The sequence below is a fragment of the Salvelinus sp. IW2-2015 genome, unplaced genomic scaffold (genome assembly GCF_002910315.2).
Source record: "Salvelinus sp. IW2-2015 unplaced genomic scaffold, ASM291031v2 Un_scaffold16513, whole genome shotgun sequence".
Classification (NCBI taxonomy): Eukaryota; Metazoa; Chordata; class Actinopteri; order Salmoniformes; family Salmonidae; genus Salvelinus; species Salvelinus sp. IW2-2015.
This window is the reverse complement of record NW_019957622.1, coordinates 34,872-61,925: the sequence shown is the minus strand read 5'-3', so window position 1 is coordinate 61,925 and position 27,054 is coordinate 34,872. Positions and strand designations below refer to the sequence as shown.

Here is a 27,054-nt window from a genome sequence, read left to right as displayed (position 1 = left end):
TTGTCTGTGAAGAGCAGTTAAACTATGCGAGGTGGAGAGAGGTCAAGTAGCATGGGTGTTTATATCTCATGTTTGTGTTGTTCTAAGACAAGGTGTTTGGGTATGTTATTGTAAGCAGCATGAAACATGAAGAGGCATTGGGACTGTCTACTACTCTCCATTGTGTGTGTGTGTGTGTGTGTGTGTGTGTGTGGTGTGTTATGGATTGGTGTGTGTGTGTGTGTTATGGATTGTTTGTGTGTGTTTGTTATGGATTGGTGGTGTGTGTGGGTGTTGTGTGTGTGTGTGTGTGTGTGTGTGTGTTGGTGTGTGTGTGTGTGGTGTGTGTGTGTGTGTGTTGTGTTGTGTGTGTGTGGTGTGTGTGTGTGTGTGTGTGTGTGTGTGGTGTGTGTGTTGTGTGTGTAGATTATAGCAGCAGTTGGCCATACAGTGTCTCCTTTCAGGCCCAGCAGTTGTACCTGTGTGACAGGAAAATCAGTCAGGTTGCAGACCCCTGTCTTCAAACCCACGCACAAACGCATACACGCACAAGGTATAACCAAAGGTCATCATGATAGAGAAGCCATACCTTGGCTTGGGCCTATTTTCCCATTTATTTTAGCCATATTAGTCTTCATTTAGTTTGACTCTCATTCCATATGGAGAATATTCTGCTCTTGTTCACAGGAGCGCTGGGTTTTTGTAGACTAACCTGGGTATAAACGCATGGATTATCTTTTGAAAGGTAATTAGACTTTCTCACTAAGTAGACTTGGAGACGTTTTTAGACCTCTGCTCAGCCTATCAAAGAACACAGCAATCTACATTACACAGCATTTTGCACGTCCAAGGAGATTTGTAAGACATACTGTAGTGAAAGAGGCTGTTAATGGGCTTCGTAGTGTTGTCATATTGTGCAACCATGTTGGTCAAATTCTTGGACTACAGCTATATAGGTTTGTAAACACCAGTGATACACTATATATACAAAAGTATGTGGACACCCTTTCAAATTAGTGGATTCGGCTATTTCAGCCACACCCGTTGCTGACAGGTGTATAAAATTGAGCACACAGTCATGCAATCTCCGTAGACAAACGTTGGCAGTAGATTGTCCTTACTGATGAGCTCAGTGACTTTCAACGTGGCATCCTGTCATAGGATGCCACCTTTCCAACAAGTCAGTGCATCAACTTTCTGACCTGCCAGAGCTGCCCCGGTCAACTGTAAGTGCTGTTATTGTGAAGTGGAAATGTATAGGAGCAACAACGACTCAGCCGCGAAGTCGTAGGCCACACAAGCTCACAGAACGGGACCGCCGAGGGCTGAAGTGCGCAGTGAGTACAAATCGTCTGTCCTCAGTTGCAACACTCACTACCAAGTTCCAAACTGCCTCTGGAAGCAAAGTCGGCACAATAACTGTTAGTCTGGAGCTTAATGAAATGGGTTTCCATGGCCGGGCAGTCGCACACAAGCCTGAAATCACCATGCGCAATGCCAAGCATCGGCTGGAGTGTTGTAAAGCTTGCCGCCTTTGGACTCTGGAGCAGTGGAAATGTTTTCTCTGGAGTGATGAATCCCGTTTACCAATCTGGCAGTCTGACGGATGAATCTGTGTTTGGCGGATGCCAGGAGAGCGCTACCTACCCGAATCAATAGTGACAACTGTAAAGTTTGGTGGAGGAGGAATAACGGTCTGGTGCTGTTTTTCATGGTTCGTGCTAAGCGCCTTAGGTCCAGTGACGGGACATCTTAACGCTACAGCATACAATGGCATTCTAGACGATTCTGTGCCCAACATCAGTACCCGACCTCACTAATGCTCTTTTTGTTGAAAGGAAGCAAGTCCCCGCAGCAATGTTACAACATCTAGTGGAAAGCCTTCCCAGAAGAGTGGAGGATGTTATAGCAGCAAAGGGGTGGACCAACTCCATATTAATGCACATGATTTTGGAATGAGATGTTTGACGAGCAGGTGTCCACATACATTTGGTCATGTAGTCCAGTAGTTCCCAAAGTTTTTATAGTACATATAAAACCTTATTTGTTAATCGAAAATTTGGAGTAATTCACCACAGGTTAATGAGAAGGGTGTGCTTGAAAGGATGCACATAACTCTGCAATGTTGGGTTGTATTGGAGTCTCAGTCTTAAATAATTTTCCACACACATTCTGTGCCTGTATTTAGTTTTCATGCTAGTGAGGGCTCTCTCACATAGGTACGTGGTTGCAAAGGGCATCAGTGTCTTAACAGCGCGATTTTCCAAGGCAGGATACTCTGAGTGCAGCCCAATCCAGAAATCTAGCAGTGGCTTCTGATTAAATCAAATTTTCACAGAACCACTTGTTGCACAGAACCACTTGTTTCGATGAGGCTCTCTTGTTCAGATATCGGTACGTGGACTGGAGGCAGGGCAGGGAAGGGATAATGAATCCAGTTGTTTGTGTCATCCGTTTTGGGAATGTACCTGCGTAATTGCGCACCCAACTCACTCAGGTGCTTTGCTATATCACATTTGACATTATCCGCAAGCTTGAGTTCATTTGCACACAAACAAATCATACAATGATGGAAAGACCTGTGTGTTGTCCTTGTTAATGCAGACAGAGAAGAGCTCCAACTTCTTAATCATAGCTTCAATTTTGTCCTGCACATTGAATATGGTTGCGGGGAGTCCCTGTAATCCTAGATTCAGATCATTCAGGCGAGAAAAAACATCACCCAGATAGGCCAGTCGTCTGAGAAACTCGTCATCATGCAAGCGGTCAGAGACGTGAAAATAATGGTCAATAAAGAAAACTTTAAGCTCGTCTCTCAATTTAAAAAAACATGTCAATACTTTGCCCCTTGATAACAGCGCACTTCTGTATGTTGTAAAAGGGTTACATGGTCGCTGCCCTAATCATTGCATAGTGCAGAAAATACACAAGAGTTTTTTAATTTAATTTAATTTATTTAATTTCACCTTTATTTAACCAGGTAGGCTAGTTGAGATCAAGTTCTCATTTGCAGTTCAGGGGCCTTGCTTTAATAAAGTTAACCATTTTCAGTGTAGTGTCCAAAACGTCTTTCAAGCWGTCAGGCGTTCCCTTGGCAGCAAGAGCCTCTCTGTGGATGCTGCAGTGTACCCAAGTGGCGTTGGGAGCAACTGCTTGCACGGGCGTTACCACTCCACTATGTCTCCCTGTCATGGTTTTTGCGCCATTAGTACAGATACCAACATGAGCAACAGCTACGTTTGACTACATACGGACCGTTAGTGGAATTCCCGCGAGAGAGCAACGGTTAATGTGATTGGATGTTAATTATTTGACTAGGCCACCTGTATTTGACATTGTGTTGTTATTTAACTGAACACTAGATGGTTTAATTGTATTTTTGGCAGTGAAACGAGGCTATTCAGTCGGRAAAAAATGGACTGTTTGAAAATGTGAATATTTTTTTAATTTGGCCTACCCCTGACGGCATTGCACGTACCCCTGGGGAATATCTGATGTTGTGTATCTGAGGAAGACCATTACATTGGGATCTTTGTTGTATTGCATCATGTTTAGAGGTAGCAAAAAGTGATAAGACATTCCCTTTCTTTTCACTGTAACCCTTGTGGCCTCAGGTCCAACCCTGCTTATCCTCCTAGACACTCTGAGGCCTGGAGAGAAGCTCTGCCTCTGCCCACCGGTCATAACAGACCAGGGTTTATAGAGAACCAAATAAATAGATAAAGATGGAGTGTAAATTACACCTGGTTTCAGTGGGCTGCCTTGGAGGATAGAGTTGAACGAGCCTGCTGAGGTAAAAGGAGCTGGCTGTGTTTCTCTACAAGCAGAGAGAAGGAAGGCCTCCTGAGCACTATGAATAATGAAACAGTTGACTGCTCTGTACAGATTTCACATGTCATAAAAATGGCTTTTTAGTTGCTGTTAGACCTCTTACCTGTCTGCTAGGCTTACACAGGTTTGGGCGTTTGTGAGGGGCTCACAGAGAACGCTCCCTCATGCCTCATAGACAGCTTTCCAGTAACCGAAGGAAACTTGGTCTTGTATGGGAGGAGATGGATGGCTAAGGCCTGTTAGGACACCCACAGCTAGCTAAGACAGATGGCGGCCATCTTTGAGCCTACTGTAAGAATTACATTTCAGTGTATGAATGTGTTTTACTGTGTATTGCTAAAGCATATGTGCTGCGGTAAGTTTCAGAAGTCGGGGGCGATGGATGGTTTCGTTGGTTTGACTAATTATGTTTCAGTTTTGTGGTGGTGGGTTGCGGTAGGCCTCTGTCTCCCTGTCAGAATCATRTCAGATTAGCTCATGCTCCAGTTGTCACCCACACACATTCAAGATGGAGGGAAAGGTGAAATGGCTGAATAATTTATGTATGAATCTCCACACAGTGGATTGAGGAGTGTGTTATTATTCCTCAGAGGTTCCTCTCAGACACCGAGCAGTTTACCCATCTGTAATATCAACATGGGTTTGGAAGGAACTCACCCTGTCTCATGCTGTGCACACTGACACTACCTATCACCAATGCTGATTGATAGCTTTCTCTCTCTCTCTCTCTCTCTCTCTCTCTCTCTCTCTCTTGCTCTGCTGCCTCTCCCTTTTTTGTTCCTCTCCATTTCTCTTGTTCTCTCTTTCTTTCTCTCTGAAACCTGAGCTGATATCCTCCTTTGAAAAGGTAATGATCCTGGTGTGTTGAGATTATGTATGTGCGCTGCACAATGTAATGGCCCGGCTTTTTATTGCCTGCCGCATACTAATCCCACAACTGAAGGAATGAGATGACACCTGCAGGGAGCTGTGTGTGAGCCGCAGCCCCACATGAAAGAGCGGCCATTAAAAATGATCAAAGAAATTACTGCACTCTGCCGCACAACACTGCTCTCACGCCTGGCTAGGTGTACATCCCTGTGCCTGTCCACACACACACACACACACACACACACACACACACACACACACACACACAAATTAGTATCTTTGTCTGATGGATCTTTTCCATGTGATCTCTGTGGAAATGTTCTCACTCTAAGTTGCCCTAGGCGTTCTACAGAAACTGATACACCCACACTTGCATATAGGAGGAAATGGCGGACATGCATACGCTCAAGAGTTTTCCATACCTCCATCACAGATTATTCATGACACATAACTTCAACAGTTTCCCAATTTAATATTTATTAGCGCTTTTCTTTATCAAGTAGCCACTTGTTACAGTTGAAGTCGGAAGTTTACATACACCTTAGCCAAATACATTTAAACTCAGTTTTTCACAATTCCTGACATTTAATCGTAGTAAAAATTCCATATTTTAGGTCAGTTAGGATCACCACTTTATTTTAAGAATGTGAAATGTCAGAATAATAGGAGAGAGTGATTAATTTCAGTTTTTATTTCTTTCATCACATTCCCAGTGGGTCAGAAGTTTACTTGCACTCAATTAGTATTTGGTAGCATTGCCTTTAAATTGTTTAACTTGGGTCAAACATTTTGGGTAGCCTTTCACAAGCTTCCCACAATAAGTTGGGTGAATTTTGGCCCATTCCTCCTGACAGAGCCGGTGTAACTGAGTCAGGTTTGTAGGCCTCCTTGCTCACACACGCATTTTCAGTTCTGCCCACAAATTTTCTATAGGATTGAGGTCAGGGCTTTGTGATGGCCACTCCGATACCTTGACTTTGTTGTCCTTAAGCCATTTTGCCACAACTTTGGGAAGTATGCTTGGGGTCATTGTCCATTTGAAGACCCATTTGCGACCAGGCCTTTAACTGCCTGACTGATGTCTTGAGATGTTGCCTTCAATATATCCACATAATCTTCCTGCTTCATGATGCCATCTATTTTGTGAAGTGCACCAGTCCCTCCTGCAGCAAAGCACCCCCACAACACGAGCTGCCACCCCCGTGCTTCATGGTTGGGATGGTGTTCTTGGTTGCAAGCATCCCCTTTTTCCTCCAAACATAACGATGGTCATTATGGCCAAACAGTTCTAATTTTTTGTTTCCATCAGACCAGAGACATTTCTCCAAAAAGTACGATCTTCGTCCCCATGTGCATTTGCAAACCGTAGTCTGGCTTATTTATGTCGGTATTGGAGCAGTGGCTTCTTCCTTGCTGACGGCCTTTCAGGTATGTTGATATAGGACCTGTTTATTGTGGATATAGATACTTTTGTACCTGTTTCCTCCAGCATCTTCACAAGGTCCTTTGCTGTTGTTTGGAATTGATTTGCACTTTTTGCACCAAAGTACATTTATCTCTAGAGACGGAACGTGTCTCCTTCCTGAGCGGTATGACGGCTGCGTGGTCCCATGGTGTTTATACTTGCGTATTATTGTTTGTACAGATGAACGTGGTACCTTCAGGCGTTTGGAAATTGCTCCCAGGATGAATCAGACTTGTGGAGGTCTACAATTCTACAAGGTCTTGGCTATTTCTTTTGATTTTCCCATGATGTCAAGCAAAGAGGCACTGAGTTTGAAGGTAGGCCTTGAAATACATCCACAGGTACACCTCCAATTGACTCCAATGATGTCAAGTTAGCCTATCAGAAGCTTCTAAAGCCATGACATCATTTTCTGTAATTTTCCAAGCTGTTTAAAGGCAACATCAAACTTATGTATGTAAACTTCTGACCCCACTGGAATTGTGATACAGTGAATATTAAGTGAAAATAATTCTGTCTGTAAACAATTGTTGGAAAAATGACTTGTGTCATGCACAAAGTAGATGTCCTAACCGACTTGCCAAAAACGACCATTTTGTTTAACAAGAAATTTGTGAGATGGTTGAAAAACGAGTTTTAATGACTCCAACCTAAGTGTATGGTAAACTCCGACTTCAACTGTTACATCAACAAATGGTTTGAATCATTATTCATCTGAATAGGTGTTTGTTTCTAGCATGATACTTGAATTGTGTTAAGATGTTATTAGAGCTGAATGATAGTGAGGTAAGCCTATCCTTTTACAAAATACTAAGGCTGGCTTATCTACTGCTGATGTGAACTTCAGTGAATCTGCTAGTATAGAGTTGCTAGTCAGAGCCTGATATCATGTGTGGACTGTGTCAATGACACTCATGGGGCCTATAGGTCATAGCTGAGCTGTGTAGAGTCTATTGCTTCTCTTCATGTCTGGTTTCAGTCCATCTATCTTTCTTGTTCTTTCTCTCATTATCAATTTTTCATTGTACTAACGCTGTGTCTGTCTCTGTCACTGTATTTATCTGTCTCCTCCATTATCCCCCCCCCTCTCTCCTGCTCCCTCCTTTCTCTCAGTCGTTCTCCCTCTCCTCTCTCCTCCTCTCTCTCTATATATCTCCATCTCCTCCTCTCTCCTCCTCTTTCTCTCTGTCTGTCCCTCTCTCCCAGGCAGGTCTCTCTCCTCTCCTCTGCAGCGTGTCCATTTTGTGTGGCTACACAGTGTGAACCAGGCAGCTGCTCTTATCAGTGGGCCCAGTGTGGAGAGAGATGACATTTTACTGCAGCCAGTCAACCGCTCCGCTCCTCATAACACGTTCACTCTCCTTCTCTGAGCAGATACACGCTGATAAATGCAATTTCATTTCCTTTAGAGACCCAGAATAATACTCTTTTGCTTTGTTAAATGGCCGCCCTGAAATGGCAACTGCTCCTAAATGTGGCAGCAGAATCAACACATGCAGAAATGATGAGGAAGGAACATTGATGACAAAGGAGAGTGGAGGAATGGAGAAATGGCTTTGGCCCGAGATGCAAAGCAGTTCTGAATTCTTCTCATTGCAAGTGATTATTGTAGCAAGCATATATTATTTGATTTATTTTCTGTCACGAACATAGAGCGCTCCGAAGCTTAGAAAGATGGTTATCATGGGGAGCCATTTTAGTAAAAGATTCCTCTCCTCTCTTCTGCTCCCTCCCTCCCTCTCTCAGCGGTCCATTTTAGAGCCACGCGGCTGCATGGTTTGGTGGGTAATTTCACTGCCTTTTCATGTGTCGGAGGGCGAGGAGTCCTCCATTAGGTAGTGTCTTCTTGTGATGTATGCGCAGAAAAGCAATCTGATGTTTATTCATGACTTTCAAGGCAATGCCTCAGCTAAGCCTTCTGATTTCCTTTTAAGGAACAAAACTACGTGAGATTGAGACTTCCGCTTAAAGGCACAGAGACCCATCTTGCAGCACTTCTCCCTCCCTCTCTGTCTCTCTCATCCATCCCTCATTTTTCCCAATCTTCTTTTAAATTCTCCCCCGATGTTATTTCTGTCAGCTTTAATTTACTTGACCCTCACAAAAAAAAGATCACTTGGTTATTTCCCTGTTATTCTGCCGGCTGGCTCCCCATCCGCCTCTGTACTTTGTTAAGGACTTTGATGAAGAGATGAATTTGGAGAGTTTTTCTAGAAKGGCAGCATGTTAATGAAGCAGCACCACCATGAGACTAAATGGCCTTTTCTGGTCTTGCACACAAGGGCACAGCGTCTCTGGTGCTAGCTAGAGACTGCCCCACTGCCCTTCCTGCCCACATCCTCCACCTCCCAGAACCTCAGCCCACCTGTTCACGGTGCTGACCAATCATCCTGTACAGCTCTGTAGTAATCGCCAAGGCAAGCTAACGGCCGGTTGTTCACACTACATTTTGTCTCCAAACCCAAATGAGCAATAAAGTAACCATAATTTGAAAAGCTAGTCCCTATTTGTCTTGTAAATGACTTTTTAATGATAATCAAGCCGCATCCATCCATCACGCCAGCACACGCCCATGCAGTTCTGTGATGGTACTCCTCCAATGGCCAAATGGTTTCTATTTATAATCCCAATGACCAGGTTGCAACAAAGCATGGTGCCTTTACAACAGTACATACATCATCGTTTATGGGGACATGTATACATACGTATGTTTACAACATTGAAGCTTATGGAAAGCAGGGCGCTGAACTGACGTGTGTGTGTGTGCGTGCCTGCGCGTGCGTTAGATCCATAGCCTCAGCGCCCTGAGGCAGTAGCCACCTGTCACTACTAGCAGGGCTGCTGCATAGCTCCTAAATGGTGGCTCTTAGAAATGGGGGGTTGGATGGGGGGCCCTGGGATCCATTGTGCAGTTCAGACCCCACACAGGAACATATACAATAGAGAACTGGCAGCACTTGTAAAACACTAATGTTGAGCACTGTTTGTTTTGTGCAGGCCACACAGCATGTAGGCCATCTTTTAACACATGAACCATTGAAAGCCCAAAAGCACCCCAACGACCCCCTTCTTCACCCCCTCTCTCCCATGTTTGGTGGGAGCAGCTTATGCTTATTAACATGAGCCCTGTTGTATTTTCGGGCTGACCATAGAGGTGCACTGGAGCATGAGTGAGGCAAATGACTCCCTTTTGGACTTAACATATGTAATGTTGCACTAATCAACACGCGGCCCGGCGTTGAGCCGTGCATATTCCAAACTGATATTATACATAATGGAAATGTGGTGACCGCCGCAAATGCCAAAGAGAGCAAGGGAGCAAGGAGAGAGGAGGGAGAGAGCAAGGGAGCAGGGAGAGAGGAGGGAGAGAGCGAGGGAGCAGGGAGAGAGGAGGGAGAGAGCGAGGGACAAGGAAGGAAGAAGGGAGAGAGCGAGGGAGCAGGGAGAGAGGAAGGAGAGAGTGAGGGAGGAGGGAGAGGGTGAGGGAGCAGGGAGAGAGGAGGGAGCAGGGAGAGAGGAGCGAGGGAGCAAGGAGAGAGGAGGGAGAGCGAGAGCTGGCATAACCGACTGATTGTGGGGCTGTCAAGTTGATTTGCATGAAAAAGGGTGGGCTAATTGCAACATTTAGCTGCAGCATGGTGATAATACAGAACAGGATTACTAAAGGACACAGAGGGGCTTTTATTAACGCCAAGGATTTCCTGGGGTTTGGGAGAAACGCACCACCACCTTCTGTTTCTGTATGAGCCATTCACAGCTCCCACTCACCCACTGTCTGGCAGCCGGGGCATATCCATCACAACACACACGCACGCACGCGCACGCACGCACGCACACACACACACACACACACACACACACACACACACACACACACGTGCACTGCCTGAATCACCGTTTCAGCACCCGCTGCTCACCAGTCAAACAGCCACACCATATTTATGTGTCATTACATTGACCAGCTCTGCAGAGATGGAGAAAGTAAAGTTAACTACAGTGAAGGGCTAAGGCTGCTGAAAAGTGTTGCATGGGGGGAGGAGGTGTTGGGGTTACTAGAGCTGCCGAAGGCAAGTCTTCTCTTTCTTCTCTTTCTTTAATAATGAATGATGGATGTTTCAAATTAGAAAACAGTGCTGAGAAAATCCAATTCAGTGGCGAGCTTTGGAAGGAGGGCATAAAGAATAAGCAGTGGACTTCTGTATTAAAGGTCTGTTTGCTCACAAAGGGACCACTGGTGTATGATTAAACATGCCTGGTGTATGATTTAACATGCCTGGTGTATGATTAAACATGCCTGGTGTATGATTTAACATGCCTGGTGTATGATTAAACATGCCTGGTGTATGATTTAACATGCCTGGTGTATGATTAAACATGCCTGGTGTATGATTTAACATGCCTGGTGTATGATTAAACATGCCTGGTGTATGATTTAACATGCCTGGTGTCTGTCTCTTATACACATCTAGATGTGTATAAGAGACAGGTGTGTGTGTGTGTGTGTGTGTGTGTGTGCGTGCGTGCGTGCGTGCGTGCTTGTGAGGGGACGGGCGTTAGAATGTGGATCAATGCTTGGTAAAGCCTGTGGCTCTGGTCATTAACCATTTGTTATCTCTCCTCTTAACTCTCTATATTTCCACAGACTTCATTCCTGTTTATTTCTCTCATTCATCTCTCCACCCCCTCAGGTTCAATTAGTTACCTCTCATTCTCCATCACCCACTTTGGTACCCACTATTACTCTCTCGTAAACCTCCACCCTTCATCCCTCTTTCTTTCCTCACTCCCCCATCTTTCTATCCTGTCTCCCCCTCAGTCTCCCCTGCCTCCCCGATCCTCCTGGTCCTGCTGCTGGTCTCTGTGATATGCATGGTCTCTTTGTGATGGCAGGAATCTGGCTCTAATGAAGCCAGCATGACCAGAGAGCAGCAGCAGTCAACCAGGAGGATGTCTGGCCTTTCACTTGCTGAACAGAGGGATTGGCTAATATCCCTGTCCACCACATTAAAAAAAGAATAGGAAAAATAGACATTCCTTTTTAATGAACCGTTTCCTCTGAGCCGGGAAGCAAAGAAGGCAAATCCATAAAGTAAGGAGAAATYAAAATGGAATAATAGCGGTGTTAGTTGTAAAAGGCACATTTCCTCTGTTTGTTCTCGCTGTGATCGGCGTAATGCTCCAGATTGGCACTGAAAAAAGGGTTCATGCTTTTGGCCTATGGGACGAGGAATGAGGAAAGAGGTCTTCAAGGCCCTCTATAGTGTCTTTTGTGCCAATCATTTAAAAGACTGGACATGAGAGAGGAACAACTGCTGGAGTTACAGTCCAACTCCCCTAGCAAGGGGAGGGTTAGTAGCTAAGTTACTGCAGCTTCACCCAGCTATGCTACTCTCTTTATGAGTGCATATGAACATGATTCACTGCAGTAGGAAGGACATTACTTGCACGCACACACATGCACTCGCACCCACTCAGGTGTCAGGTAGGCTACACTGCCGTAAAAAGCAGTGTTTCCCAGTAAAGATGGCCATATATTTCACTGCGGCGTGAAAGTGTTATTCTAGGTCGGATTCACAAGTTCAACACGGCTGGCCTGTAGACTGCCACAGCTGTAGGGATTGTGTGTGGTTTYTATCTTTGGTGTTTGGCTTTATATTGAGGAATTTTATATGCGTGTGATTTTTTTTCATTACAATGGCGAGTTTAAAAAGGTTTGGGTTGGACGGAGGACAGCTCGGAGTAGTACATGTTAGTTTTATTTGYGCTGCGGCCTTGTATGAATGATTTGAGCAGTGTTCAACCGGGCCTCGTGCGTATAGTGCTTAAACAGCTACAGATGCAGGTCTGTGTGCCTCAGCGAGCCTTTGTTTAAGTTGGCTACCTCTTTTGAGCAGTTTCTCTAACCTCAGCCGCGGGATTTGCCAAAGAAAACTGAAGAAATGTCTCTTTCGATCCAATTAAGTCTGTCATTGCTCTTTAGCAGTAAACTGTGGAGGCAGCACATTTTTTCCTCAGCCAGCAGAGGTCATATTGCTATGCGTTTCCCAGCCTAAGTCTATTCTTATGAGCGGCTCTCTTGCCTTTTTCTCATTCTCATTCTGAGTCCGGGCTCATTTGGAGGAGGGGGAGTTCTGGGCCGACAGGGTTCTCCTGACAGGAACTGTAAATTCTGTGCAACACGTAACTTGGAGTGGTTCCCCGTGTCGGTTTGAGCTGCTGAGTATTTCGGCAGGACTCCATTATTATTAGGTCTTATTAGATCAGGGCTGCAGTAGATCCATTAGGCCAGGGTTAGGCTCACCTCTGGGATGGACTCTGGCTGGCCAGCATGCAGTGCTGCACTGGGCCTCTGGCAGCTGTTGGGTGTCAATGACAGAGAGAATATGGCCAAGTAGAATCAGCATTTCCATCGACTGAAACAGCCATGATGGGAGGATGTAGCCTAGGTGTGCCTATGAGCCAGGGCACACCTAGTCAGGGGGAGGAGGTAGATTCTATTTGGCAGCTGTATACCAGAGAGAGATAATAGACACCATAGAAAGAATCTATGGTAGAATCCATGGCAGGGGGTTGTGGTGGTTGTAAAAGCTGTGGTGGAGTTGAGTAAGGGAGTCCGTAGTAGACAGTGGGATTAGTAGTGGTGGCTGAAGCTGTGATGATGAGTATGTATAGGAGGGAGACAGTAGTAGTGGTAGATGAGATGGTACAGTACAGTAGCAGCAGCAGCATGGGGACTACAGGCAGCCTGCTGCTGTAATGAGAGAGTGAGCTGTCAGAGACACGCGTGTAATGGCTCCCCTGCCAGCCGCCCGGTTCAGGCCCTATGGGATTCAGCACAGACACTCAGTTTCTCTCTCTCTGCTGCTCTCTCTTAGGCCTGATCAGAGACGATGTCAGGCTTCTGATCCCGCTGCTTGTTTCTAGCTCGTCTCTTCATCAACAACACACACACACACACACACACACACACACACACACTCTCTCTATCTCTCTGTCACCTTCTCACTGGGCACACAGACTGAGGATGGACATTCAGGTAGTACATCTCCCAGGCTCTGCTTTCTTCCTCCCCTTCAGTCAGCCTGTGTGTACTGTACAGCTCCTCTCAGGGGAGTCTATTCCCAGTGAAGAGGGCAGGCTGCAGCTTCACATGGGGCCAGCCAGTATAGTCACGCTGTGATGTCACGGTGTCTCTATTTATATCCCTCTCTGACAACCACTCTGCTGTAAGCACTGCTCTGCTGCTGTAGCACGTCCATGGTCAGCTGACTACTACTGTACACCACTTCCTGGTAGTCCAAGGTCATTTTCACTAGGCSTCCCTCCCAGTCAYTCATTAAGACCAGATGGGGAGTTGAGATGTTGCTAAGGTATAGATGGTCTACTGTACGAGTTACAACATCCAGTATGAATACTAGCTTGTACCGTATGAGGGCCCAGTTCAGGGATATCTATTGCTCTCTGTTGATGTTGAGGATGCAACATGCATTTCAGGATCATTTCTCATACTGTTCTAGCAGAGGAATGGAGTCTGAATCAGACCCCCCCAGCCTCATCTATAAATGCCTCCCTATGCAGCGCCGCGGTTATGACAGTCATGCTACTAACATCCTCTACCCAACTTTAAAGGCTTATTATCATATTGTGCCGAATGATTGACAGTTGACCTTCACGCTAGTTTATATTAAGCCAGTGAGACAGTGCGGGTCACCTCGATTGCCTCAGTGACACTGTATTAATACTAATCTGATAGAATTACCAGGAACCAATTAATGTGCAGGCCTGGACTGGGCAGCGGTTCAAGAGATAGTGTTAGCTCTCAGCTGGGCCTGAGCTGCAGCACACACACAGGGGTGCAGATTTAACAGTAGGCAGCGTTCCCCGTAGCTGCGCGGCGTAGTGTGAGAGGTCACAAGGTGAAGCGGTGCTGCTGTGGAAATGTTTAGGTGAGGTTCCAGTGCCCCTGTTTGGCCTAACGAACACTCATTAGTCAGAGAGAAAATGAGGGAGAAGAGAAGGGGAAGAGGAGAGTGGTTAGTAARCCAGGAGTTCCGTTTAGCTGTGTGTATTAACACTACAGGCATGGTGGAGGAGGGTTGTCGAGGGCTCTTTGGGTTGTGCTGGAGAGCATCTGAGTGTATCAGTCYATTTGAGGTGCAGACACTCTCACTCAATAACATCAAGCATGCTTACCTGCTGCCTAATGCTCATGCTAATTTGCTTATTTTAATATCCACCGATTTCTCTTTCAGCCCCTGTGAATGATAGCAGTGAATTACAGATGGCGACACAGTGACTCTGTCCCAATGATTCCCACAACGTATTCTGGGAAATCCAGGTCTAGGAGGATCTAAGAGGCTGTGGGTTTTTGTGGGGGGACTTCCCTGGATGTAAGGCAGACTGAACATGTAACATTTTGCCCTGCTAAGGCCCACTGATCCCAACAACCTCTACAGCCATTATTAACAGTGTTGAACAAGGTTAGCCTGAAGAAGAGTGAGAGTCCTGAAGTAACAGTGTTGAGCCAGGGACAGAGCCTGATATCTGAGAAGGCCTGTCTGGTTGTGAACGGTCATCAGTCACTGGGAGGATATAGTCACATTGTCACCCCTTTAATGGCAGCACAGAGACATGCAGCTGTACGTTTACTGTAGAGGCCTTGAGGCTGTAAACCTCTGTGGCTGGTGACTGGTGACTGGGCTACACACGGTGACGAGCCCCACGGTGCTAGTCACCTGAAATGTGCTTTAGGTGTCAGTGTGTCAACCCTATTCACAATGGAACAATAGTGCACTGGATGGATTTAAGCACATGATAGCTAGGCTATTTAGGGACTATGCCTGCCTACCCATGTCTTATATAATAGTTATTTAATTCATTAATAAATAGTTTATTAGGCTTTATTAAATCTGGTAGAGGAGGAGGAAACTACTCTTCATCATAGGTGAGGTCATCTGATAGTTGTATTTGAAGTGACCAGGCAGCAGTATGTCTCTCTGGTCACTTTGGCCACATCCCAGGTGAACACAGGTCATCTGCTAACTAAGTTATTTACCAATGATAGAATCTTCTAAGACTTTTCATCTAAAGTTTGGTACAGTATATACGTACCACTTAAACCAGGCTGTAGTGTCTCTGTCCCTGTCCCCATGCACTGTGGCATGCCTGTCCTCTCTGTGCTGCAGCAGGTGACTAATGACCAAGGGGCTCTGGGATAGGGGGACTGGCTGCTCTGCTCTGGAGGTACAGAGGAAAGTGGCTCTACTTTTACAGCAAGATGACCTCCTCTCTCAAGGTCAAGTGGTGTTGGAGGGTAGAATGACTAAAAGCTCCCTAAACCCTGCCTGCCTGCCAGCCACTGGCACTACCCCATCATTCTGCACCCATCATGGTGACTACACTGGCTTGTTGTGCCAGTCTGTATGTGCCGTCCCCTTGTGTATGTAGGCTTTTCTGTCTGTCTTTCTGTCAGTCTTTCTCATGGGTTATTGCTCCATATTTCATGGGGTCCCATGAGGCTGCTTGGTTTGTTTTGTTTGGTGTTGTTTGCCAGGGAGACCAGTCTCGTGAAATCTGGACCCTATCATCTAACTTTTTTCGTTTTTTTACCTTTATTTAACTAGGCAAGTCAGTTAAGAACAAATTGTTATTTTACAATGATGACCTACCCTGGCCAAACCCTCCCCTAACCCGGATGACACTGGGCCAATTGTGTGCMGCCCTATGGGACTCCCGATCACGGCCGGTTGTGATACAGCCCGGGATCAAACCAGGGTCTGTAGTGACGCCTCTAGCACTGAGATGCAGTACCTTAGATCGCTGCGCCACTCGGGTGGGTTTCCAGAGTGACTCCCAAATTATGAAATGGAAGGACTAGTAAGGGGTGTGTGAGGGGGAGGGGGGCAGGTCATAACATGCCAGTCAATTGGACACTGCGGTAGAAATCACCACCACTTGAGTTTTCTTTTCTTTTCAGATGGAACGCCATGGATATGAGTGATAATTACACATTTGGAAGTGAGGGCTGTGTTTGTTCAGAGAAAGATAACATTCCCAGACTGTAACCAGAGAATGGCTGATCTACACAGCCTACCAATATTACCCCCTTGCCGCACCGCGCCCTGCTGCATAATAAAGAGGCCCCTTATGCATATTAATATGAGCACTCTGCATAATGCCTACACCATGTGACACGCTCAGTAGCACACAGTCATCCTGTCGGTTCGGCTTTACCTTGCCCACGTTTCACCACTATTATTTATGTCCACATTCCTCCATACAGGCTTCCCCTACCTCTTACCCATCAGCCCCACCCTCACCCATCTTAACTCCTCCGCCCCCGGTTGCCAGCCTCGTTCCCACACACTCCTCCCTCACACACACTCATGACTCCTTAAAACATACGGCGGAGGTGTGTGTGATGCCAAACGAGAACCTCGTTACCTCCCCTCCCTCWTGGCTGGCTGGTGGAAAGCTTTTGGAAGAACTACAGCGACATCTGCATGTGCTGSGGCTGCAGAGCGCCAGGCTGATACCCGCTATGCTGCGCCGGGCTTCTCCTGCCAGMCTGCTCCCCGCCGTACCGCCCCTCCGCCCACACTACCCCTCCGGCTCTCATTACTCAAATTACTAAACAACGCTAATTGTGCGGCGTGTGAAGCTCGCTTCATTTGAATATTCCTGCATATGGCCTGAGGGGATTTGCCTCGCAAGGGGACGGACCAAGCCAGGAAGTCTGGAAGTTTGGGCATCCACAATTAGCCGAGCCAGGCGGGCGCTGCTCTCTCTGCACAGGGCTTATTTTACCTAGAGTTACGCCGTTTCTTTTTTCTTTTGAATTAAACGACGCAGCGAAAAATAAACCCTTTATTTGGGTTTAAAGGCCTCAACAATTTCTGCAGAACTTTAACTGGATTTATGATGTAAAAAAATCCGTATTTATATATATATATATAATTATAAAAAAAAAAAAAAATGTATTATCATATTGAAAATTGACAGGAGAGTGTGTGAAATAAAAGATTAATAAAAATAAACATCTTTAGCAAAGTCCCACGATGGTTTTATGTTGAACTGAAACAGACGGTGGGGGGAGACAGAAACGGTCCACAATCTGTACGCCTTAATTAATAGTGTGTGTGTGTGTGTGTGTGTGTGTGTGTGTGTGTGTGTGTGTGTGTGTGTTGTGGGTGTGTGTGTGTGGTGTGTGTGTGTGTGTGTGTGTGTTGTGTGTGTGTGTGTGTGTGTGTCTTGGGAGCCAACAATGCACCCCTTGTGTCCCATCACAAAAGGACAGTGCGCCAGACAGAGGGGGGGGGGGCTGGAGGAGGAGACATTCTGGAATCAGAAACAATGGATTAATCGCCTGTAATGATTTAATACAGGCAATCAGAGTCCAGGCAAGCATATTAATTTGCGCATAAATTACACAACATTTATTTTTCAGATTGGGGGGGGTTAGCATGTGTGGCGGTTGATTTAGTCTTTTCCCAGGGACATCATGGTGAAGGTTTGCGACAGCGATTCCCACGCCTATCCCCGTGCCGCAAGTCACCAGGTTTCAGATCCCCTGGTCCCTGGTCCCACACCCCGACCTGCTGGCGCTGCCCGCCCTCTGCCAGCAGCAGCTTGCCGACTTGCCAAGTATAGAATGTTGAACCATTACAGCAGGTCAAACATAATTAAGAGCAAAATGCCCGCTTCCTCATCAACATGATTTTGTTGTATTAATGATATCCAGAGATCACAGAAAACATATTTGCGATTTGTTCTCCGCTAAGTCTTCTGCGAAAAAATAGGGGGAAAATCCATTCTGTGACAAGGTGCTGTAATTAGAGGGATTACATTTTTTTCCAAGTCGTCCTGTAATAATTGACTATAACCATAGATATCCACATCATTGACATACACACACACACATACTGTATGTAGTATGAGTCCTTGCTGCACAGATTGGAAGACACTCAATTAATCCGAGTTGGAAAGGTTGAGCGCGCCCACTTTTTTTAATTAACGTTGAATTAAAACGAATTGGCAGGTTGCCGAAAGCAGGCGCACGGCTTTGAAGATTGCATCGCATAATGAGTCGCTCTTTCTTTTTTTTTACACTTTAGGCTCCTCCATTTCCACTCCCTCGCTCTCCGCTCCAGTCCAATGTGCCTTAGCGATTTAATGATATGCAAATGAAATATGCAAAAACCATTCTGCTGAAGATGATTAAGCACAGAGGACAATAGCCAGTGCCCGCCACATGTCTGTTGTCTCCTCTCCATTCCGCTTCGCCCGGGGCCAACGACAGACACCACTGGAACAAAGCTCAATACTAATTATAGGAGAACACTAATAATATCCAATTGAGAGAAATTAATATCCAGGAGGGTATTTTCTCGCTCTGTTTTGTAAGATCCACATCCAGAAAAGTGAGCAAAGTCCCAGAGCTGAGGACTGGAGCTGTAGAGAGCAGAGAGGAAAGGAGAGGAGGCAGAGACCAGGTTTCCAGCGTATCACTTGAAGAGACTAGCATTGCCAAGCATTGCAGGAGCTTTTCTCTGCTTGTTTGCGAGTAGTGTTGCATTATTTGAATGCTGTCTTATTATAGAAGGAAGGAAAATATCCCCCCTTTCTCAATCTCTCTCTCTCAATTTCCCCCCTTTCTCCCTCCTGTTCTCTGCTGCGAGCTCTCTTTTTTTGGTAATCCATTTATGTAATGAAGACGTGGCGCAATTAACATCCCCCTTGGAATTAAATAAAAGGCCGATCATCCAAACCTCATTAGCTCCGAAAGATTATAATATCCACACGCGTTCCGCCGTGAAGGTTACGGGAAAAAACACAACAGAATTACGAATTAAACCGTTAATTGTGTGTATTTGGATCGCAGGTTTAAGCGACCACGGCGTAGATGCCCAAAAAGATGCCACCATCCATACCAGCCTATCCTTACTGGTGGCAGCCTGGCTCTGACATCTTGGTGGTGTATGCCAAGGCAATGTATGAAGCACAAAGATCTTATAATCCCTCCCTTTGGATGGCTTCTTCAATTATTCATATTCCACAACCGTGCCCTGTTGTCCAACAAAAATCCAGCAAAAGGGAAAAAAAGTTTGGGATATCCATTTGTGATGGCCAATGGCTGATGTTGATTTCTTCCTCGCTAATTGTTGTAATTATTCCGGTGCAATTAGTGAACTTAACGAAACCCTCCAATCTGTCTGTTTGCAGCGGCGCCGATCCTTGGCTCTGTGCCCGATGCCAGTGGACCTCGTGGGAACCACGGCAACGTTCTTCCAGACCCCGTAAGTACCAAGACCCGCGACCCGAACCGGTTGGTACCCCTTCTGCATCTGTTCCTCATAGTTTACCCCTTCCACTTTACGCCAATAAAAGCATTGGAAGGGTGGAGTTTGGTAGTTCCTTTGGTTGCTTGGCAAGGAGGGGGAAAACTAAAAAGCGTGGGTGAGGGGGTGCCGAAAGTGTTCCCAAGGCCCCCCTACCCCCACCTGGCAGAGTTACAGGCAGGCTGGCTGGGGTAGGGTAGGGTATCTCCTCCCCACCCCACCAGTGTGTGTGTCTGTGGCCGGGGCTGCTGCTCCTGTCCCCCTGCCTCCTGTGCCCCTGCCCCCTCCACTGTTCCAGCATGTCTGTTGTCTGTGTGGCATCCCCCTCGCCTCAGTCTGGTTCCCATACTGGTGGATGCTGTATAGAGCCTACAGCCTGAGCCATTCATCTCCCTGGTGATTGCTATGAATGTAGATAAATCGCACGCATGCACACACACACACACACACACACACACACACACACACACACACACACACACACACACACACACACACACACACACACACACACATACACACACGCCTGCCTGCCTCTCTGGCATAGCTTTGCTTGCTGCTGAAGTAGATTTTCATGCTTTCTGTTTTTGCCTTTTACTTTTATTTTTTCAAGAAGTTGTTCCTGTCACGCATAAGTCCCACACACCTGGAGGAAACCATGATGCGCGATAAGTTTTTCTCTGGCGAAAAACAAAAAGTACAATTTMAACGAACGCAGAGAGAAAAGTAAATTAATTCCTGTCTGTCCTCTGATTATAATTTGTGTTGGCGGTTCATTAGTATGCGTCCTCATGTTTGCAGTTTTTTTTCTTTTTGTGTGTGTGTGTCTTTGTAAACAGCTGCTGTTGAGACCTTGGCACAGTCCCTCAGGTCCTTTCTTCCTCCCTCCCCTCTTGTGGCAGGCAGGCAGGCGATTGGCAGGTTGGCAGGGTCTGCGGCATGGAGGCAGGCAGCAGTGCCCATGGTAGACATTCCTCACCGCAGTGGCTGCCAGTCGGCTTGATGAGAGCTGGATGAAAATGGTGTGTTAGAGGAGGAGGGGGGTGGGGGGGTTGGCACAAAAACAGGCACCAGCTTCACACCCTCCCCTCCCCACAGAACAGCTTGCCGCTTTTGTTTTGTCTTGTTTTCCCCCGCTTTGTTTTGTTTGTAATCTTTCCCGTTCCTTTCATTTCGTCCGTCGCGCTAATTAACAGAGCAAACTTTTGTTGTTCTAATTAGYCATTTGAAGCACTTGATGGTCTTTGTTTGCACTTGGCTTTCTTTATCTTTGCCAAGCGACCCGCGACGGGTGCCCGATCTTGTTGATTTACTCTTGATCGTTGTGTACCATCTCTCGCCCCCTTMCATTTTTCCGCGACAGATGCCACCGCGTTCCCGCTGGTACACCTCTCGAAGATCGTGGGTACCAAATCACCTCGCTCCTTGGGCATCCTCAGAAGCGGTGACTTTCCCGCAAATCCGTAAACGGCACCTTCCAGATGGAAAAGACATGGTGCCTTTTCATCGCCTGTGTTTTCCTAGGGTGCGCCGTGACTGCCGATGAGCAGGTTGGCATGGCGTACGCTGCCTGTCTGGCTGGTTGGTTGCCTGGCACAGGGGGTTGTGCTTGAGAAGGGAGAGCGAGAGAGAGAGAGAGAGGCGCTTCTTTTTGTCCCACCCCTCAGTCGTCTCTAGGACAACACCACAAGCTGCAAGTTTCTCTGTGTTGGTTGTTCTCGAATTTCTACTTACCCCACCAGTCCCTTGTGGCAGAGCCCATTTCCTTCATCTCCCCTGGTCCCTGGCTCCTTCGCCAKCCCCCTGGCATCCTGCGCTGTGGGCCACCTATCGTCTTTTGTTTTTTGTTTTCAAACCGATACCTCCTCCCCCCACTCCTTGCCASCATGCTATGCCAAGCTCTCCATACCAACCCCCAAGGTGTCCACTGAAATTCCTCCAGGTGCGCCGCTCTTCTCTTCCCATCGTCAGAAGGCTCCTTTCTTCTGTAATCTGGGGCAGCAGATGTTCTCCTCTTCTCCTCTGCGGTGGCGTTGACTTGACATTGAGACTTGTCTCCAGAACCCCATCCGTATCCGCACTCAAACTTCTACTATTTGTAAAACACCCACCCTCCCCCCAAAAAAGTCCCACCCCTGGCGTGGCACTAGCTGCCAAATCAGGCGGGGGTCCTTCTGTCTCCCTGTCTACATCTAGCCGCCTACCCCCGAGAGCGAACGCGAGTCCGCCCTGGCGCTACCACTGAATGGATGGCACTGTGCCAGCTTCTCTCTGCCATCATCTGCATTCGCTGCTTGTTTCTCTCACTCGCCCGCCCCCTCTCTTCTGTCTCTCCCTCTCTTACCCTCCCTTCGTTCTCCTCTCTTAGCCTCCCACCCCCCTGAGCCCCCCTTTTGTTCTATAGGCTTGACATTAATTAACATACGGGTTAATTGACTCTAAAAGCTGATGAATTGCTCTTTACATCTCCCATAGGCTGGCTAGCTGTGTGTCGCGCCCTGCGCCCGCGCCCCCTTCTGCCTGGCACCGCCTGTGCCTCTACCTTGCCCTAGCTAGCCTCCAAGTTGGCTGGTGCTAGTAGAGGAGCAGAGACATAGCCAGCCCTGCAGCCAGCAGCTCTGGTGTAGTGTAGTGTTATAGACGTGAGTGAGCAGTGCCCCTACCCCACTGTACACTGGGAAGGATCTCAGGCTGCTTATTGGACTATAGCTGATCGCAGTTGACGTTTTGCTGTCTGATCCCACCGCAGGATGTTGCAATGGCATTTTGTTATAAATAATCAAAGTCMTCCTGCAACCACCTCCCACCCCTTTTTCTATCTACCCTTTTCCTCCCTTTTTCACCCTCCCTCTCTCTCCACCCTCTCCGTCCCTCTCTCTCTTTCTGTCTCTAAACTAAACACACTTTCACACCAGCAGATACCAACTCTCCTGTCCTGTCTTGCCTTTCCACTCTTTCATATGACCATCTGTTCAGCTTTTTCAAATTTTTTTTTAAGGAACTTCGAGGATTAAATGGATGACGAATCAAAGTTGTAAATAAATTGCCATGTTTTAGGTCGTTTTTCTGATAGCGCTCCTTATGTACCTTGCGGTAATTATCTTTTCTCTCTTGTCATTAGCGGTTTCGGGGAGCCTCACTGAGAATTAGCCTGAATTAGCTATGTCTGTCATATTTGATTAGGTAATTATCTTGGCCACACCGCTTTCTGTCTTAAATTTTTTCTGGTCGTTCTGAACGGAACTGATGAGGTTAAAAACGAGAGACAGAGCGGGTTTGAATTATTAAATAATATGCCCCCCTCCCTCTGAAAGGGGTCTGCCAAGTGCCGTTAATTAGCCAGGCTGCTGCTTACAGCATTAATAGTCAAGGTAGAACAGACTCATTAAGACACAGCAACACACACACACCACACACACACACCCACACACACCACACAACACACACACACACACACACACACAACACACACACCACACACACCACACACACACAACACACACACACACACACACACACACACAAACACAACACCACACACACACACACACACACACACACACAGCCAGGTTACCAGGTGCCTCAGGATAGAGGCTAGCTGTAATCTATAATTTCCCTCTCTCTCCCTGCCTGTGTTTAGATTTGATATGGGTCTGGTCGTAAGCTGTTTAATTGCTGATGTTCTTAGTGTTGACTCTTTTCCCTGTTCTGTCTTTTGGTGGGGCGGCGAGATCCCTCGCAGCGGCTCTGTCTGGCGCTGGCGTTTTGGGGAGGCTGCGATAGGATGGTGAGACGGGCGCTGGCACACCACTCTACGGGGCTGAAACACGCTATTCTCTCCTCTTTCACACCCTTTCGTTTTTTCCCCATTTATTAAATAAAAAGGAGCATGAGGCAACTGAGGCAACAAGAGGAATCCATTATGCAAATGCTCTGTTATTTGCATAATGTCTTACGCCAGGAATATGCAAATTAAGCGTATAATTTATGAGCGCCTGCGTCTGTCTCAGTGTTCCCATAACTTACAAAGAGGATAATTTTTGTTCTACACCCTCTCTTCTCCCCTCCTCTCCAGACTGGCACAGACACACACAGTCTCACACACACCATACCCATACAAACAAGCACTCTATTCTCACAAAAGGGTTGGTGGCTGTGTGTACCATGGCTGGGTGGGAAACAACTTGTCTGGCAGACTGATGGGGGATAAGGAGGCAGGCTAAGGAAGGGAAGGGGAGGGTTGKTGTGATGGAAGACATGGTGAGAGGGGCACATAAACCCCCTTTACAAAGGAACAGTAGCAGAAGCACATTTTCTATAATAAATTAAGGGACACTAATGCGGGGCCGGGTGATGGGGAGCCCCTGTGCTTTTTTACTTTTGTTTTGTCTTTGCGAGAGTATGGTCCTGCCTCTTCTGGCTTTTCTTTGATGCCTGCTTTTGGAGTTGAGATTTCTGCCTGTCACGGGAGCTGGTAGCTAATCCTCATCTGAAGGGTTTCCTCGGGAGTCAGTCTGAAGAAGGCAGAACAGCGTCTGCCGGGATGGAGAGGAGAGGAGAGAAGAGGGAGAGAGAGGCTGCATCTGAAGGCATGTGTGTGGGCTCCCCTCCACACAGCCTCCAGTACCCGAGGCTGCAACATGTCAACCCAGCCCAGCCAAGTTCTCCTCACCTCAGCGCTGCTACAACCCGGACCAGAACTAGGAGAAAACCCGGAGGCATCCATGATGTCTGATCCGAACCCAACAGTTTTGTTTTATTTGAGCCTTTTCCTCCTCAGGCTTCTGTCTCAGTTTTTTTCCCTCACCCCGGGTTATTGTAATCACCGGCCTGTTTTGCATGCTTGATCTGTGGCTAATGTCTGAAGTGACAATACCACATTGTTGAAGAGACAGAAAGCCACAGACGACATGCGTTGGAGAAAAACACGCCCATTTCTGCATTACAGTGTAGTGTGGAGTTGGGCGGAGAGAGACAAACTTTGGACGTTTGCGCTGTTTTTGAGAAAGACATTCCTCCTCAGGGCCTCCAGAACTCTTTTTTTCCCCCCTTTATCTTTTTCTGTCCTCGTCTTCTTGCTGGCGACTTGGTGGCTTTTCCTCTCTTTGTATGTGTCCCACACACGGATGAATGGATGGATGGCGGCTGGGGAGGCTGTGTGTATGTGTGCCAGGACAGAACCCCCCGTCACACACAGGACCAGTGTGCCCRCCTCCCACTGAGCCCAGGGGCATCTGCTGCCTACTCCTCTCTGCTTTCCTGGTAGCAGCTAAGCATTTTACAGTTCAGAGATGGTGCGGGCACCACAGTGTGTGTGTGTGTGTGTCTGTGTCTCTGTGTGTGTGTGTCTGTGAGTGTGTGTCTCTGTGTCTCTGTGTCTCTGTGTCTGTGTGTCTGTGTGTGTGTGTCTGTGAGTGTGTGATGGCTTTCTGGTATACAGCTCAAATACACACTCACACAGGGTGTGTCACCTTGACTCCAGGCTGTGCAGGATTCTCTATTGCAGTGATCAGATCTCAGTATGGGAAGGACAGAAGACTCTTCCGTGGGAATATTGGCTTTGCTTCTCTGTATCCGTGCTGTGTGTGCCCATGGCTCGGGCTTGGACTGTCACTCGCTAGGCTATACTGTACTTACAGCCTTCGGAACCTGCTACAGCCACTGTTAATTAGAGCGCCGTGATCATTATCCGTATCCATTTAATTCATCGCTGCTCTCAATTGTCGTTTCTGATTCACATTCGTTTGTTTTGTGTATATTGGCGCAGTGTAATTGGAAAGATTTTCTGTGTGTACGTATGTGTTTTTTTTTGCAATCGCAATTATATCAGGAATTAGCGCTTAACTGCTGGTTTAATTATGCCGCTCAGACCTTTCATTATTCACATGCATGATAATGAGCTTCTCGATGAAATGTTGAATATTCACACCAACGCACATGTTTTGAATATCAGCTGCAGGTCATCAAGAGCAATGTATAACAAATGGAATTTGCAGTGTTTGTTTTTTTCATTACATTTCCCAAGTGTTCATGAAGTTAAATCGCAAAGTGCAATTGAGACTATAATTGACAATACAAACTCAGAGTAGTAGTCATTGGCTAAATTAGCAATGTCAAATATAACTAGGTCTGTATTTTTAAAATCCATTTCCCACTCATTTTCTCTAACGAGACCAGCAATTGTTAATTCACAGTTTAGTTGCCCTGTTAAAAAAAAAATCTGTGACAGAGTCACATTGCTCATTGTTTTATGTGGCACATTACTTTCACCTGGCCCCTGTCAGTGAAATTGTTGCTCTTGTTTTTATTTGTGTGTTAAACTGAAGTGAGGAGCTATTCTGGCATAAGTGGGAAAGGAGATTTAAAGCCCTGAAAATACCTCCACACTTCTTGTGCTCTCATCAAACAGGAATAGAATTTCATTTCATTCTCTGAAAAAGCCAAAGAAAAGCAATTTAAAATCTGATTTAACTTTGGTTTGAAGTTCTGTTGGAGGTCTGTACAGGACAGCTGAGCGGCCTGCCATTGCCACTTGTATATATCCACAGACTGAAATAAAAAACTCAGGGCATTTGGGAAAGCAAAGAAAACTGCATTTAAAGGGAAATGGGAGAGAGACAGAAACGGAAAGACATGACATTGGGTTTTCAAAAGGATACTTTGTTTCGGAAATAGGCCCACCTTTGCTTTAGATTCAAACTGTGTGTTTGGAGGTCTTGATCACCAAGTTTCTCAACTATTTCATAAGCACACTTGATACAAATAACAATGCACGAACGGACCAACGAGACCCAAAATAATGAAGGATYGCAGTTTGCTTAGGTTTTGTGCTCGCAAGTATAATAAAATGTATGTCGTTCTGTCCTTGAGCTGTTGTCTATTAATGTTCTGTATTATGTCATGTTTCGTGTTTTGTGTGGACTCCRGGAAGAGTAGCTGCTGCTTTTGCAACAGAACTTGTCCCGATTGGTGTTTTTTAATCATCGATGAAGGATTGTGAGGCTGATTCCCTGACCTGTCAATGTTTTTAATTTGCTGTTTTAGGATTTTGTGATACTCCTGTGAATTCTATGGTTTTTTACTGCCTGTAGTTTTTCATGTTGTCTGTCTGTAATTGTATAATGACTTGGTGCTGCCTACCTTGGCCAGGACGCTCTTGAAAAAGAGATTTCAAATCTCAATGAGCCCTTCCTGATTTAAATAAAGGTTAAATATAATAAAAAGAATAAGTATACAAATAAAATCCTAAACCCTAGTAACTGCATAATACAAACAGCATATGTTTACTTTGGCTAGTTGAATAGACACTTCCTGCTGAAACCCTGAAATAGTTTTGAGCTGTAATTCTATCCCGAACAATGTAGGAGAAAATATCACAGTATCCTAACTAGCAGTATTGTGATGCAGCATATCAATGTATACAACATGTAGACTCCCACAATTGCAAAAAGGAGTAGGCCTAATTAACTGTGAATGGTTCAGTGGTGTTCATCATGTTTTCAAGATACTTACGTGCACAATGTTGTATCAAAGAGGTGTGTTAGAAAAAATAAATTACCAAAGCATTTTTTA

The 27,054-nt window shown here is 46.2% G+C and overlaps 1 long non-coding RNA gene across 2 annotated transcripts in view; it reads left to right on the top strand.

Moving 5' to 3' along the window:
• Nucleotides 1-27,054, top strand: part of LOC112080808 (uncharacterized) — a 61,656-nt gene that overhangs the window by 5,917 nt on the left and 28,685 nt on the right. The window contains exon 2 of one of the 2 annotated variants that reach the window (XR_002896231.2): nt 19,367-19,440. This is a non-coding gene — a long non-coding RNA (uncharacterized lncRNA). Of the gene's footprint in view, nt 1-19,281; nt 19,441-27,054 lie in introns of those variants that run through there. The other variant, XR_002896230.2, reaches the window with a different exon arrangement.